Here is a 15,405-nt window from a genome sequence, read left to right as displayed (position 1 = left end):
TGGAACAATTTTTAAATGTGATTAAAACCTTTGGGGAAACAGATTTATTGCTGTTTGCATACTTGCAATTGTTCTTATTATTATCTTCTCTGGGCTCAGGTCTAGAAGAAATTGCTATTATAACAACTGAGCCAAAAGAACTTTGGGCCCAGGTTGTCTGGCTTTGCCATGTGTTTCGGTAGCATTTACCTCTGCTCTCCTTCTCAATCTCATACAATTGCATTTATAAAAGATGAGTAAGGAAACATATTATTTAGCAAACACACGTATCATACATGACTTTCTAACTGAATATCCAATGAATTTCAACAACAGCCCTATCCATGTTCCTAGCTTCCTATATATTCTGTTTGGGTACTGATTGCTTCTATTCTTTGCTCTTAACAGAAATACAAATATCCTTATTAACAATACAAGGGTAGACTTAAATTGAGTCCAACATAGGACTTTTATTTAATTTTTTATCTTGAAATAATTCTATATTCACAGAAAGTGGCAGGAACATTTTATAGGAAGTTCTCATGTACCAGTCACCTAGTTTCCCTTAATGGTAACTTCCTATCATTAGTCCAATATCACAAGCAGGAAAATGACAATGACAAAATCTGGGGAGCTTAGTCAAGTTTTGCAAATTTTTGGGGCCCTCATGCACTCATTTGTGGGTACGTGTGTGCACAGTGGCTTTGTATCTATTCTATGCAATTCTATCACATGCATAGATTCATGTAACTATCACCACAAATCAAGATACAGTACTCTTCTATCTCCAGAGATCTCCTTAGCAGCCACCTGCATATCCCTCTCCCATTCCTAACCTCTATCAACCATTAATCTCTATTCTATCTCTAAATTTTTGTTATTTCAGGAATGCTGTGTAAATGGGATCATACTATGTAACATTTGAGTTTGGTTTTATAAACTCAGCCTAGTTCCCTTAGGATGGGTCCCAGTTTTTGCCTGCATTAATAGTTTTATTGCTATCTAGCATTCCTGGTATGGACGTATCATAGCTTAACTATTTACTTGTGAATGAATTTGGGTTATTTCCAGTTTGGGGCTATTACCAATAGAGCTTCTATGAACATTCATGTATAGGTTTTGGTACTAACATTAGTTTTCATTTTCTGGAATAAATGCCCAAGGCTGTAATGGCTGAGCTGTATAGTAACTGCATGCTGAGTTTCTAAAGAAATTGCCAAACTATTTTCCAGAGCTGTGCCATTTTCATTCCCAACAGCAATTTGTGAACGATGCACTCGCTGTGCATTCGCATCAGCATCCGGTATGGTCACTATTTTTATTTTAACCACTGACAGTCATGTAATGATAAATCATAGTTTTAATTTTCATTTCCCTAATAGCTATTGATGCTAACTATCTTTCCCTGATTTATTTACCGCCTATATGTTCTTTTTTGTGAAATGTCTGTTGATGTCTTTTTCTCACTCTCCAATTGAACGTTCGCATTATTACTGACTTTTGAGAGTTCTTCATATATTCTACATATAAGACCTTTGTTGGATGTGTGGTTTGCAAAGGTTTTCCCTCTAATATGTAGTTTGCTTTTTTCACCCTCCTCACAGGGTCTTCTGCAGACCTTACGTTTTTAATTTTGATGAGGTTTAACATCAATTTTTCTGGATCGTGCTTTTGCTCAAGTCTAAAGACTTTTCACCTAACCCTAGACCCCAAAGATTTTCTTCTGTTTTTTTTTTTTCTACACGTTTCATAATTTTACATTTTACATTGAAGCCTGCATGACTTTTTATTTAATTCTTATTGAGGATATCAATAAAAACTCAAAAATTATTGCCTGGAGCTAGAAAGTAGAAACTGAAAGTGAAATTCTCAAGAGCTTTGGTACTTTTTTTAATATCCAGAAATGAAGGTGCCATATCATAAACTTTTTAAGAACTAAACAAACCTTCTTGCTTACTTTTTGCTAGTCATAGCCTTAATAGCAACTAGACATAAGGAGAAATACTTGAAGGGATTACTAGATAAATAGTTAAGCTTGTCACAGTCTTGTCTAACCTGATGATTAGAAATGCTGACAGTTAAAAAAAAAAAAAAGAAAGAAAGAACCTCTTAGAAAATTGTGTTTTCTAGTTTTTTATTCTCGATGTCAAATCAAGCAATACTCATTCCAAATCAGAACACTAGGGATGCCAACTAGATTCTGGATATTAACACCAAAGATTTAATTATAATCTTCTTATACTCAGGGGATATTCATAACAGGCAAAGTCAATGCCATGGATCTTCTGTGACCTTCTCTCTTGCTTAAACAATAGTTCTTATTATATGGACTGCCCCTTTGATGAAGCACTAATGATCTCTCATGAAGGAGGACTCTGCTGGGGAAGGGGTGAAGGCACTCAGAGAAAGTGAACAAACCCAAGTTTTATCTTTATGAAAATTTTAGTTGGGAAGCATGGAGAGAAGTAATCTGAGTCAGTCCTAAGTGCCCTGTAAAACTGGGGTGAATGCCAATTAACCACATGCATTTGTAGCTGATGTTTCTCTGGGACACTTCATCCTGAAAGAATGGAAAACAAGGCAAAGAAGCCCAAAGCAAAGATAAGATAATATTTCTCTTGAAAAACAAATAGCACTAGCAAATGAAGAAAAACCTTATTTCCTATTTAGATGAGATGATGATGTTCAGTAATATCTTTTCTGGTTCATGTTTGAGAATGTCAAGGAGGAGTGCCCTTTCTTATGAAAGGACCTAAATATTTTTGGACCATAAAGCTTCATGTTTGAAATAATGATAATAACAACAACAATAATAAACAGACTATTTTGTTTCAGAAGTCTATTTAACCCTTAGCTATGTTTTAAAATGCATGAGGCCAAGTCTCAGGAATGCAGGTTATGGTTTTGATTGCTCAGTCTCATTAGCAAAAAAACCTCTCCAGCAATTAAATCCAGCCTAAAGGAAGCTGCTGTGAAACACTACCAGGTTGGGCTTTCATTCAAATGCAGGATAAATAAGGGGCGCTTGGGTGGCTCAGTCTGTTAAGCATCTGCCTTCAGCCCAGGTCATGATCTCAGGGTCCTGGGATCTAGCTAGTTCCATGCTCAGTGGGGAGCCTGCTTCTCCCCCTGCCACTCCACCCCACTTGTGCTCTATCTCTCAAATAAATAAATAAAATATGTAACAAACAACAACAACAACAACAACAACAAAGTGAAGGATAAATAAGAAACCAAAATGTTAAAACCCTGTGAGGTGTTTTGAAGATGACTTTTCATTTCTATTATTAATAGAGCCAATCTCCAAAAGTTGTATTATTTTTATGGACCACCAGGAGCCATGAGTTAGGGATAGGAGGTGGGCTATTTGGGTCACTAGTATATATGTGATTAGATCAGAATATAAATGAATGCTATCCACTCTTTTGAATGTATATTATCTATACATTTCAGCCAATTAATATAAGCATCACATATTCAAGGTTTTTCTACTAATTTCTTACTCCTCAGGCACAGTACTTAAACAAAATGACTCACATGACCCGTCATGGTAGATTATATTTTCCAAAATGGGTAAAACAATATCTTCTATTCCATATCCTTTCCTTACAACTGAACTTTGATCTCAAGAGATGGAGTCTATGCTCCCTCCTCTTGAAACTGGATGTAGTGTGACTATATGGTGGAAGTGATGCTGACTTTCAGGGCTGGACTGTAGAAAATGGTCAATAAAGCCTTTGATTTGTTAAAATTCTCTCCTCTTTCAGCAGGCATGTTTATAGTCTGGCTGTCCTTGAGCCACCATGATGTGAGGCGGCCCAAACTCCCCTGTGTGGGTAGACCACACAGAGAGGCTCTGAGAATCCAGGAAAAGAGGTGCCTGGCCACCCTCCAGCTTCTGTAACATCCATCTGCCCTGCTCTTCCCCCTCTCACCAAAGTCCGCCTACAGTCACATAAGAGACCCAAAGCCAGAACCACCCAATCAAGCCCTTCACAAATTCCTGGCATCAGAAACCATCAGAAATTATAAATACATATTGTTGTTGTTCACTACTAAGTTTTGGGGTGATTTATGATACATGAAAAATCAGAGCATCTGCTGACTTTTTGATTTAATCAAATAGCTTGTTAATTTAGTTAATGAGAAACATTGAGCTAAGTATGTAGATAGAAAAAGATAATGAATAATGTGGATTCAATCGAAGATCTCAGGTCACTTCTCTGACCTTTCATCAAAATCTTTTCTTTCTTTATTTTCCAATACTGCTATGCTATTTACTCTGTGAGAAGAGTAAGAACTCATTTTATGATTTTTCCCCCACAGGATTTTCTTTTCCCTATTTCAGGAATATTTAATTCTTCAAGCCCCAATCTCTCATCTCTGGTCATTCCAGCCCTCTGGGATTATTTCATATTTCTCACTGCAACATTTATTTGTCATCTAGAGTCTATCTTGTGTTTGTACGTGCATGTCCACAAATGCTCCTCAGGTAGATATGATTCATTTATTGGATACATTATTTTGATAGCTGTGATATTATGACTTATAATAAGAAATATCTATTTGGTCTTTGTTCCCATTCCTGGCATGAAACTCCTAAAACCTTGGAATTTCCTGTGATGAGAACCATAAAGGTGTCTTTTGTTATGTTAATGAGGTGACTTTTGGAAAGTACCTAAGGATGGGGGCTGGTTGCCAGTGGAAACAACCATGTGTTTAGAAGATTGGAATTTTCAGTCTCATCCACTAAACTCCCTTGAGGGGAGAAGAGCTAGGGATTGAGTTTAATTACCCATGGCCTAGCCTATATAATGAGACTTATTTAAAAACCCAGAAGGACAGGGACCCAAAGAGCCTCTGGTTGATGAACATGTCAAAGTGTTGAAAGAGTGAAGTACTCCGGAGAAGGCATGGAAGCTCTGTGCCCCTTCCCACACACCTTGACCTATACGACTTGTGCATTTGGCTACCTTGAGTTATATACTATTATGATAAACCAGTGGTAAAACCAATAGGTAAAATCTTCTCTAAGTGCTGGGGTGCTAGGGTGGCATCTGACTCTTGGTTTTGGCTCAGATCACAATCTCAGGGTTGTGAGATTGAGCCCCATTTTGGGCTCCTTGCTAAGTGGGGAGTCTACTTGAGAATCTCTCTCCTTCTCCCTTTACCCCTCACCACCCCCCATCTTGCACACACATGTGCTCTTTCTCTCTTAAAAAATTTGTAATTATTAAAAAAAAAAATTTCTCTAGGTTATGTGAAAGTTCTACCAAATCAATCGAATCCAAGGAGGGGTCATGGGAACCTCTGATATATAGCTGATGGATCAGGAACACAGGTCACAGCCTGGACTTATAATTGGCATCTAATGGTAGAGGGCAGTCCCTTAGACTGAGCTCCTAATCTGTGAGATCTGATACTATCTCCAGGTACATATTGTCAGAATTTAGTTGAGTTGTAGGACACCCAGCTGATGTGGAGATTTGATTAGTGTTATAAAAAAAACACACACATTGGAGTTGGTATTAGAATCACAACCACCAATTACTTTCTTCAAGCATCATAATAGATGATCACCAATCAACTTGATCTAGTCATTTGAAGAGACAGATTTCTTTACATAAACCTATATTTTTATAAAGTCAAAATTACTCACTGAAAAGTTAAATTAAAAAAAAAAAGGTTTTAACTTAAGTGACATCATTTGAGAGAAAAGAAAATAGTTGGTTTTTAAATAAGTTAATTCCTGTGTTGCCTCATAAATATGCAAATAATTATAATCAAAATAATCAAAATAATTGACATGTATAGTCAATTTACTAGACAGCAGACTAAGAAACTCAATCTTTAAGCTAATGACAAATTAACTAATTGATGCTATAACCCTATTTTCTCTTGTTAAAGGCTCTTCCTACTAAAATAATTCTCATCACTAAAGACTCTATCGCATGACATAAAAACTAAGATTCAACTAAAATCAGTCACCAAAAAATGAAGTTGTTATTTTAATTTGAATCAATACACAAAATTCACACATTTTTTTCCAGATGACTTTCTTGACCAGTCAAGCTAATCAAAGAAAGCATGCTGGGTTTTGCTGTATATGATACAGTTTTAACATAATGCAATTAAGTTTGAAGAAAACAAGCCCCCAAACTTTATTTACTAATCTTTAGAAAAAGGTACCGGTTGTGCTTACATTTTTCATTTTCAACTAGCTGATTTTGTAGATTTTGGTCCCATCTAAGACTGAGCTTTATAAAAGCAAGTATGAGAAAGTCCTCAGTTGACCTGCTAGGACATTGTTTTGGTGCCTACCACAGCAGCAGCCATCACAGGGCAGGATCACTTTCATGATTGGGGTCCCTCCCCAAGGACCACTCACTGCATGATGAGCCAAGAGGCAGCCACAGGTGCAGTGAGGGCCCCAGCTCCCAGATGGAAAGTAAAAGTCAGTGATGAGGAGAATGGAAGGTCCTCGGGGCAAAGGCTTAGTCACACTCCATGTCAACAGTCTGGGAGCCAAAAACAAAGTCATATGAGAGAATAAAAAAGCAAGTGAGTAGTGAAAGAAAGTTATAACAGCCCCACCAGTGTGATCTTTTTTTCTACTGGAATATGTGTGATATTTAAGTAGGATGGTTAATATAACTATTTATAGATTCTGTATAAAGAATTGTGTGAGTTTACATGTGCACATATAAATAAATACATAGTCACAATCAGTCAGAATAAATAGAAATTCAAAACAAGAACCAGAGGATTCATACTTTCATCTCATGTTTGTATAGTCTTTCATTAATTGGAGTGTTGGCAGTAATGTTGAAAAAGTCATATGACCACCCAGGACTAGAAATATAAATGTAAATGGTCTTTTTCCTTTCAGTGAATTTCTCAAGTATCAGCTTGTAAGCACCAATCCCATCTGCTGCTTACTAAAGACCTCAGAGTTGCATCAAAGGTCAAAACAGGGGGGATCCCTGGGTGGCGCAGCGGTTTGGCGCCTGCCTTTGGCCCAGGGCGCGATCCTGGAGACCCGGGATCGAATTCCACATCAGGCTCCCGGTGCATGGAGCCTGCTTCTCCCTCTGCCTATGTCTCTGCCTCTCTCTCTCTCTCTCTGTGACTATCATAAATAAATAAAAAAAAAAAATTAAATCAAAGGTCAAAACAGTGGCAAGTCATTGATTTTTATCAATGCTCAACAGATGGACCTAAAAGGATGTGTAGATTGCCATACAAAATTTGAAATGGTGGCTCATACTTTCCAAACCCCTAGAAGTGGAAGAACTGTTGCACCGTAATATGACATCCAAACAGTCTACTGCTTTCTTTCTAGAAGAGAACCTCATGGAGCACCTAGTCCACATTGATTAAAACGAACTAAACTGAAGTCCATCAAATTGAATCATATTGAATATATCAACAAGAACTGGTGAAAAACACATCCAACTGTCTACCAGCAAATAACTGCAGCTTGCAAGATCAACGTAGAATTATTATTCGAAACCAGAAGCAACGCAACATCCCTAAGGTATGAGAGAGGCAGCAGGAATATTGTCCTCCCAAATGTGTTTCACTCAAAAATGTATCAGTTAGAATCCTTCATTTCCAAATTCCCAAAAACTTGAATCAATCTAGTTTAAGACCCAATCTCCCAAAAGCGGGATGGCTTGCAATTCACCATAACTGGAAAGCCTAGCTATCCTGATTCACATACCCATCCCTGCCACTGAGTGGGAAATACATGATTCCACATAAGGAAGGGATTGTGTGAATAACATAAACGTACAATACACCCATACACACCATTTGAGTGGTACAGTTGCATCTGATTTCAAGTACAGCTAGATTGGCTTGAAAGGACTCACAATGGCAGAGCTCTCTCTCCGTGTCTTGGTTCTTCTTTCTTTGTGCTGACTTTCTTTTTTCCCATTGCATAGGAGCCTATTCTGTGGGGCCAACAATAATTTCATTTTTACACATATCTGTTTTAGCAACCCCAGCAGAAAGAGCAATTCTCTCCCTCCATCTTATATTGATTCCAAGAGGGGACTTTGGGCTTAATGTCTCAAGCACAGAAGCTCTTAGCTAATCATTATTGCCAGGGAGATGAAACCCCATGGTTAGCCCATTTTGCCACATGCCTGTCCCTGACATCTGGTGGGAAAAGCATGTCTTCCCAAAGGTGCAGAAGGAGTCAGGGGATTGGATTTAAACACATATACAGCATTGCTTCACTACAGTTAGTCCTTTATATCTTTGAAATCATTATTGATCCTCTTTCTAGGTTTTCCTGGTAGATTAAAAGGAAAACCAAACTACTAGAAAGTATATTATTAATTTAGGGATCCTTGAGTATGAAATATTTGATTTGGGACAGGAGATGGGGGAAATAGGACACCACTGAATACAGGTCATAGGCAATAATTAAAAGGGCCAAGACTGGAAGCTGGAAGTGAGGCAGATTACAACGGTGCCAAGAATAAACTCTACCTTTTTACAGTTTTGCCCCTAGCAGAGCTGTGTCCTTCAACTAGGGGAAGACAGTTCAACCACTCTTAGCAGTATAAACAAAGAGTTGCAAACTTATTCCGGACCAAAATAAACAAAGAGGTGTTGGGGCATGTAGATTAAGAATAAAAAGAAAAAGGCCAAAACTGAAAGGCTCAGAGGCAGTACACGTTTTGAACTTCTAAAATCCTATCCAGATATTGAAACTTCCTGTTTATTCAAAAACAGCATAACTCATTATCTTTTGACCTTCTCAAGGACACTTGAAAATCACCTTTAGAATCTAAGGGCAATTAATTTGTCTGGTAAATCAAGCATACAGTAGTGACCTAACAGTGACTGCTTTTAATTGGGCTCTCAAACCACTTTCTTAGCAACCAACTTATGAATGAATGAACGAATGAATGAATGAATGAATGTCAAGTTTACTGTTGGTTGCTTGAATGAGAGGCTCGCAGAGCAGCTTCTAAGCAGGACTACATCCAAGCTGTTATTCCAACTTAGCTTTCGTTTAAAAGCAAAGGGGAAAAAAAAACCTTGAATCAACGATTCTGCAGCCTCTTCTAAATCCATAACCACGGAAGTAAATAAATAAGACATAGTGAAGCAATAAGAACAGAACTACCCATGCCACTAGGGTGACTGTTCTGGACAAGTGTGGGCAAGCATGGATGGCATGTTGCAGTAGAAAACTGGGCTTTGGAGGGAAGCAGGCCTAATTTAAACCTCACCTACACTGAATATTAGTTGTGCAGTCTTAAGCAATATACAATAGTCCCCTCTCATCCGAGGAGGACATGTTCTAAGACCCCTGGTGGATCCAAGGACTTCGGATAGGATCCAACCCTAAATATGCTGTGCTTTGTCCTAGACATACATACCTATGACAAAGTCTAATTTATAAATTAAGTATAGTAAGAAAGCAACACTAATCACAAAATAGAACAATAATAATAATATACTGTGATGCATGTTGCCGCAGATCTCAGCAACCTCAGTGTACAATCTTTTTTCTTTCTTTAGTTAAGTCAAGAATTTTCACCTTTCATCTTTGCATTGCTAGCATGACTACTTTTGCATTTCATAGTTAAGCAAAATAAGCGTTACTTGAACACAAGCATTGTGATAGCATGACAACAAATCGGATAACCCCAAGATGGCTACTAAGTGACTACTGGGTAGATAGCCTATGGTATGAGGATATGCTAGACAGAGGGATGATTCACATCCTGGAAGGGACAGTGGGATTGCATAAGGTTTCATCACACTACTCAGAACTCCAGGCAATTTATAGCCAATGTATTGTCTACTTCTGCAATTTTCCATTTAATATATTCAGACCTCTATTGACCTTGAGAAACTGAAACTGTGGGTAAGGGGTAATTACTTAAATTTTCCTTCAGTCCTAATTGGTAAGTGGAATTAAAACTCATATTGTAAAAAAAAAAAAAAAAAAAAAAAAAAAACCACTCATATTGTGCTCACATTCCACAATAATGAATTTGATAACTAATTGATTAATTGATGTAAAACAGTTCCTAAGATGTAGTAGATGCTCGTGAAAAGAAGACAGGCTATTACTGATAGAATAGTCCCCAAAGGTCTGCCTAGGACTTTGGTGGGCTGTACAGGAAGCTAGAAACAGTGGGGAAATCATCATCATGTGTAATCCAACAATCTGGGACCTCAAAAACATGTTTATGATTCCTTATCAACAAATGCCAGCCCTGAAACGGTTCAGGTAAGTGGGAGAGTCTTATGAATTTCTCTTACCACCATTGTGTCCTCACAGAGGGCAGCTCTTCTCCAGGCCACCCTTTGTGCTTTGAGAAAGACATCTTGAGCACGTGTCTTGTAGAACTACCTCAGCAAGACCTACTTGCCTCTCCCTGCGGGACCATTACCTAGGCACTATAAATAATACACTACTACTAATATTCCAGAATATTTTAATAATGCTTTAACCATAGCCAGGAGATGCAATTCTATTCAGCAGAAAAATGACAACCCTCATTAGGTAACACATCTGATTACTTTAATAACGAGGCAAAGTTTGGTCCTATTAGCTCTACAACAATATCTACCAGTCCAATAGCAGAGTGACAAAGAAGCATTTAAAATGAATTATTTGTGCTTACTTATGTTGAAGAGGACTTACGACCTTATTTTTTAATGCATTCAGAATTGGGAACTCCCAGCTCAGACTATCTTTCATTCCTATTCCACAGGCCTACCACTGATGCCTAATATTTTCAGGGCAGTAAAACACACACACACACACACACCCCGACAATTAAGCAATCAACATATTTAATTTTGCCAACTCTGGGGTTCCAATCCATTTATCTCTGTCTTTTTTCCCACTGTCCTCTAAAACCTTTCTTAAAAAGTATTGGTTTGGTTTAATATGTGAAAGCTAACAAGGCCTCCAGCACACACAGTTTCAATAGTGCAATTAGGTGGGGTGTAGATTTTAACTATGCTGGTGAGGAAAGGTCTTCAAACTTATGGTTTCATCTCCTTAATATTTTAGAATTCGAGAAAACAATGCTCATGCAATTCAGCTTCTCCCCACCCCCAACCCCAAGTACAAGGTCAGTTTGACACTCTGAATGGTTAAATCATCCTTGGCAAAGAGTCTGAACTTGGCAGAAGCTCCTTAATGAGAAATCCAGATGACTGGTATCATTTGTAACGTGAATGCCCCGCACTTAATCTAGCGCTAGTTTGTTTTGGTAAGGAATAGCAATGACTTAAAAGTCATTAGGGATGTTTAGGATTTTAACTACTTGACACTGGCTGTGGTCTTCACCTTTGATGGCACCTTTTTAGCACTAAACAAGCAGCGTAGGCCTTCTCAAGTCAGTTCACTGCTAATGCGCAGTATCAAAAGGATTCCTTCAGCTTCTCGCTCTGGTTATGAAAAATGCAAAACTTTCTCTAAAGCATAGGCTAGACTTCATTTAGGAAAGCAGAAAACCAAACACTGAGGCTCACTCTACTCTTAACCTCTTTTGGATTTTCAACAATCACTTAAAAGAAGCTGCAGAAATATATCACTTTTCAAAAGACTAAGATAAATATCAGGTTGAAATTTCAGGACTCCCAAGCAATTGTCTGCTGGGTCAGTGTACACTAAAAATAATATTGTCAAAGCTCTCATAACCAGCCTTTATGAAATAACTCACTGCAAGTCCATATGATTCTACAGCTTGAGCTTTTATCTACTGTCCTATACTCATTCGCATAAACGCTTGCCATTTGGGTGGGTGGGGGGACTGTCAAACTAGCATTTTTTTCTGTTTTGATCATTAAATGAAAATTGTCCAGTGAATTCAAAGAAAATAGTGCCCTCAATAATTTCAGGTAGACCCAATTTTAATTAAATTCTTCATTCTATTTTCCAAACCTTTTCAACAATAGAGAACTATAAAAATTACACAAACTGATAAATTTTGTAGTATATAAGAAACTTTCATAAATAGGATGTGACCCTGCTTTTCATTTTCCTTTGAGTACCAAACAGGGTAGTTTCCCCAGTGTAAAGGAAGATAAAAATTTTCCTCTATCCTCTTAGATTCAGTTCCTGATGCCTGCAAATTAAATTCACAAGAGTTAGATTAACAGGAGAAAAGTCATATCTTTCTTTATTGATGTTAATATTTTTACATGCCTTTAACTTCACAGAAAAGAAGTGAAAACCCACAGAAGTGGTTAGACTTGGAAGTTTATATACCATTTTAATAAAGCGTCAATAAATTGTGGAGAAGTGACTAGACAAAAGGAAGCAGGCCTTTGGGGTTCCAGGAGCAGTAAATTGTGAAAAGGTAAATATATGGGGAGACTAATGAAAATTAAGAGTTATTTTAGTAACATTTGTTTGTGCAGATTCATTTCAGTGCTGACTTTTCCATCTTTGTGGCCATAAAACTCCCCTGGAGAGGGGATTTATGGCACTTCTCATTTCTCAGCTTCTGCTTTTAGTCAGGTAAGGGAAGCTCCAACAAGTCTTTTTTATATGACAGATTCTCAATTGCTTTCAGCTCAGAATAATCTGTATGCCAAAAGTGACATATTTTGGGGTGGTATATCCTGATAATCCCTGACTACTAATTCCCTCAGAGATATTTGTTAACCAAATCATTTCTCTAGGACTCAGGTTCTGTATACCAGTGAAGTAAAAAATCGGAGTAGACTGCTAGATTTCATTCATTCTCTGATATTCCACGGTACTTTTATTTCTGTATACTCATTGCGGGTTTCATTTGTAAAGACTGCATTCTGAAGTTATACACTATGTAACTTAGAGTCACTCTTATGAGGGGAAAAAAATGCAAATCTGACATCAAATAGGATGGAACACTTTCCCTAAACTTACTTGGTTATTCAAGAATATATTGGGCACATAATATTGATAAAGGCAGCGAGTAGATAAGAAAAACACATTCAGTTTGGGAGATGAGACTACTTCATATGTTATTTCATGGAAGTGATCTAGGAAGGGTAAATAGGACACTGCCTGAAAACAAATGAAAAGGTTAGAGAATTTCTCAGGATCCCGTATATTGACACTAGCTACCCTGATCTGCTGCTTTTTCCCACTGACTTCTGGGGAGAGTGGTAAGTCAAACTGAGTCACTTCTTTTCACACCCAAGACTATGTCTTATGATCAATTCCTACACAATACCTCGACAGTTTGACCTTGAACTACTTGATAATCCCAACGGACCCAAGAGAGTCCCCTGAAAGAATGTCTATAGTGACTCTCCAGTTTCTTATAGGCAAAATTATAGAAGATGGAATTGCAAGACTTAGCTTCATGAGAGATACGCTGCTCTTAAAAGCAGAGAAATGGGCATTTGCTGGATTACTTTGATTTCCTCAATCAGGAGCGATAAACTTGTAAATGAGGACCAGTGTGATTCTTCAACCAAAATTTCAACTGAATCAAGGATGCTCTTTCATGAGAGAGCAAGGAAACTTATTTTCAAAGTCCTGGCAACCCATCAGAGAGGGAAAATTAGCTGTAATGTCCTGTTGTACAGGCATTCCCAGCTCTATTTATATTCCACAATGACAGAAAACGCATCTGTCCAGTGTTGGAAAGACACTAGAAAACTTAATTATCTGAATCCCCTCTCTGGTGGTTGAGGAAGAAGGGCGTATCCTCAAATTACTACTCCCTGAACTCCAACCAAGACCTGGTCAGAAGGCAGTAGGTCTGTTCAGGGAGCCAACAGGAAGCTCTCCCCGACTTGAGCCAGTTGGATAGTGATGAAGCTTGCTTCAGCTGGAAGTCATTTGTACTTTTCCTCAGACTAATCAGAATCAGTGGCTTATGAGAGCACACCAAAGGTGATCTTGCTTACTCTGATCTGCCGTAGGTGCGGAAGTCCAGCTGCTCAAATATTTAAGGGAAGTACCTGGAGTTGTCTGGTTTGCTTTGATGGAGAACAGAGTCAGAAAGAAAGAACTGCCCACAGAATGGAAAAATGAGAATTTGAGGTGTGGTACATTTACGAAAGGTCATCAGTGCTTTCCAAAATTCCACTAGGAAATATGGGTAAGGATGGGGGGGGGGAGAGCCTCTACCACATCTGAAAATTTCCTTTGGACTACCTAGTTAAACAGGTTTCACTGAAGTTGTGTCTACACAGCAAATAAATTCAGAGGAAGAGGGAAAAAAAAAAAAAGCAGACTCATTCAAGCAACAGTTACTCCAAGTACAAGCAGTAATGCTGGATCATTGAAAGTCTAGAAATTACCAGATATTCAAAATAAGTCATTGACAAAACACATCTCTAAAAGGTGTTTTTTGGGGGGAGGGGAAATTGTTTTGCCAAATGTCTCTCAGGAAGGGGCTTTTTCCTTGAATGACTCTAAGTTGTCACTTGGTAACTTGCTATTTATACTTTTGCAGAAGTTGGAAGAAGTTTGCTAGCTAGGGATGACCCATCCCTGGAAATCCTATCTCTGGTGATTCTACGTAACAGCCCAACACCATGCAGATTTGCTCAGCCTTCTGGGAGAAGGTAATCTAAAGCTGTTTTGTTTTGTTTTGTTTTATCACAAACAGAATTAGTACTTTGGTCCATAAAATTTACCCATAAGATAAACATCTACATATGCTCATAGTGATCACCTCAGAGTAGAGAAGGACCAAGTGTCTGCTGGAACCATCACCAGGAAGGCAGCAGGATTGCCCAACAACAAAGATCACGGGCTTGGGAGGTAAAAGTGAAAACTCAGAATCATACACAGCATACCCTTCCTTTTTTTTTTTTTTTTTTTAAATTTTTATTTATTTATGATAGTCACAGAGAGAGAGACAGAGAGAGAGAGGCAGAGACACAGGCAGAGGGAGAAGCAGGCTCCATGCACCGGAAGCCCGATGTGGGATTTGATCCCGGGTCTCCAGGATCGCGCCCTGGGCCAAAGGCAGGCGCCAAACCGCTGCGCCACCCAGGGATCCCCAGCATCCCCTTCCTAATCAAACGCTGCAGAATAGTAATCTTGAGCTTATACGAACTGTTGCAGATTTCCAAGAAATTCTATATTCTATCATGCTGACTTAATACAATGCTTTTGTTACTTTTTTATTTTATTTTATTATTTTATTTTATTTTATTTTATTTTATTTTATTTTATTTTTATTGTAAGGTATCAGCTTTTGCCAGGTATACGTGTTAGCTCAAATACACCTGCCACTGATGAGTTTGAGGAAGAAGAGACACAGCTACTCCCTAAACGTGAGGAGTTCTGTAACAGATATGCATGGAGGAAGACTGAAGTCAAAGAAGAGAGCCAGAAAAATCATCCAGAAGAATCGAAGCTTTGCCTTTGATGTCTTTAAGGCAAACTGATCCAAATATTCCTCTGTGCTGCTCGCTGGAAAAAAAAAAAAAAAA

At 38.1% G+C, this 15,405-nt stretch overlaps 1 long non-coding RNA gene across 1 annotated transcript in view; it reads left to right on the top strand.

Moving 5' to 3' along the window:
- The window catches only part of LOC111094577, a 23,775-nt gene extending 8,370 nt beyond the window's left edge, over positions 1–15,405 (top strand). Inside the window, exons 2-6 of the long non-coding RNA XR_005385529.1 lie at positions 7,322–7,516; positions 12,184–12,323; positions 13,882–14,060; positions 14,418–14,529; positions 15,158–15,405. This is a non-coding gene — a long non-coding RNA (uncharacterized LOC111094577). The remainder of the gene's footprint in view (positions 1–7,321; positions 7,517–12,183; positions 12,324–13,881; positions 14,061–14,417; positions 14,530–15,157) is intronic.

The sequence above is a fragment of the Canis lupus genome, chromosome 38 (genome assembly GCF_011100685.1).
Source record: "Canis lupus familiaris isolate Mischka breed German Shepherd chromosome 38, alternate assembly UU_Cfam_GSD_1.0, whole genome shotgun sequence".
Lineage (NCBI taxonomy): Eukaryota > Metazoa > Chordata > Mammalia > Carnivora > Canidae > Canis > Canis lupus.
The sequence above is the reverse complement of the archived record's forward strand: the minus strand, read 5'-3'. Positions and strand labels throughout refer to the sequence as shown.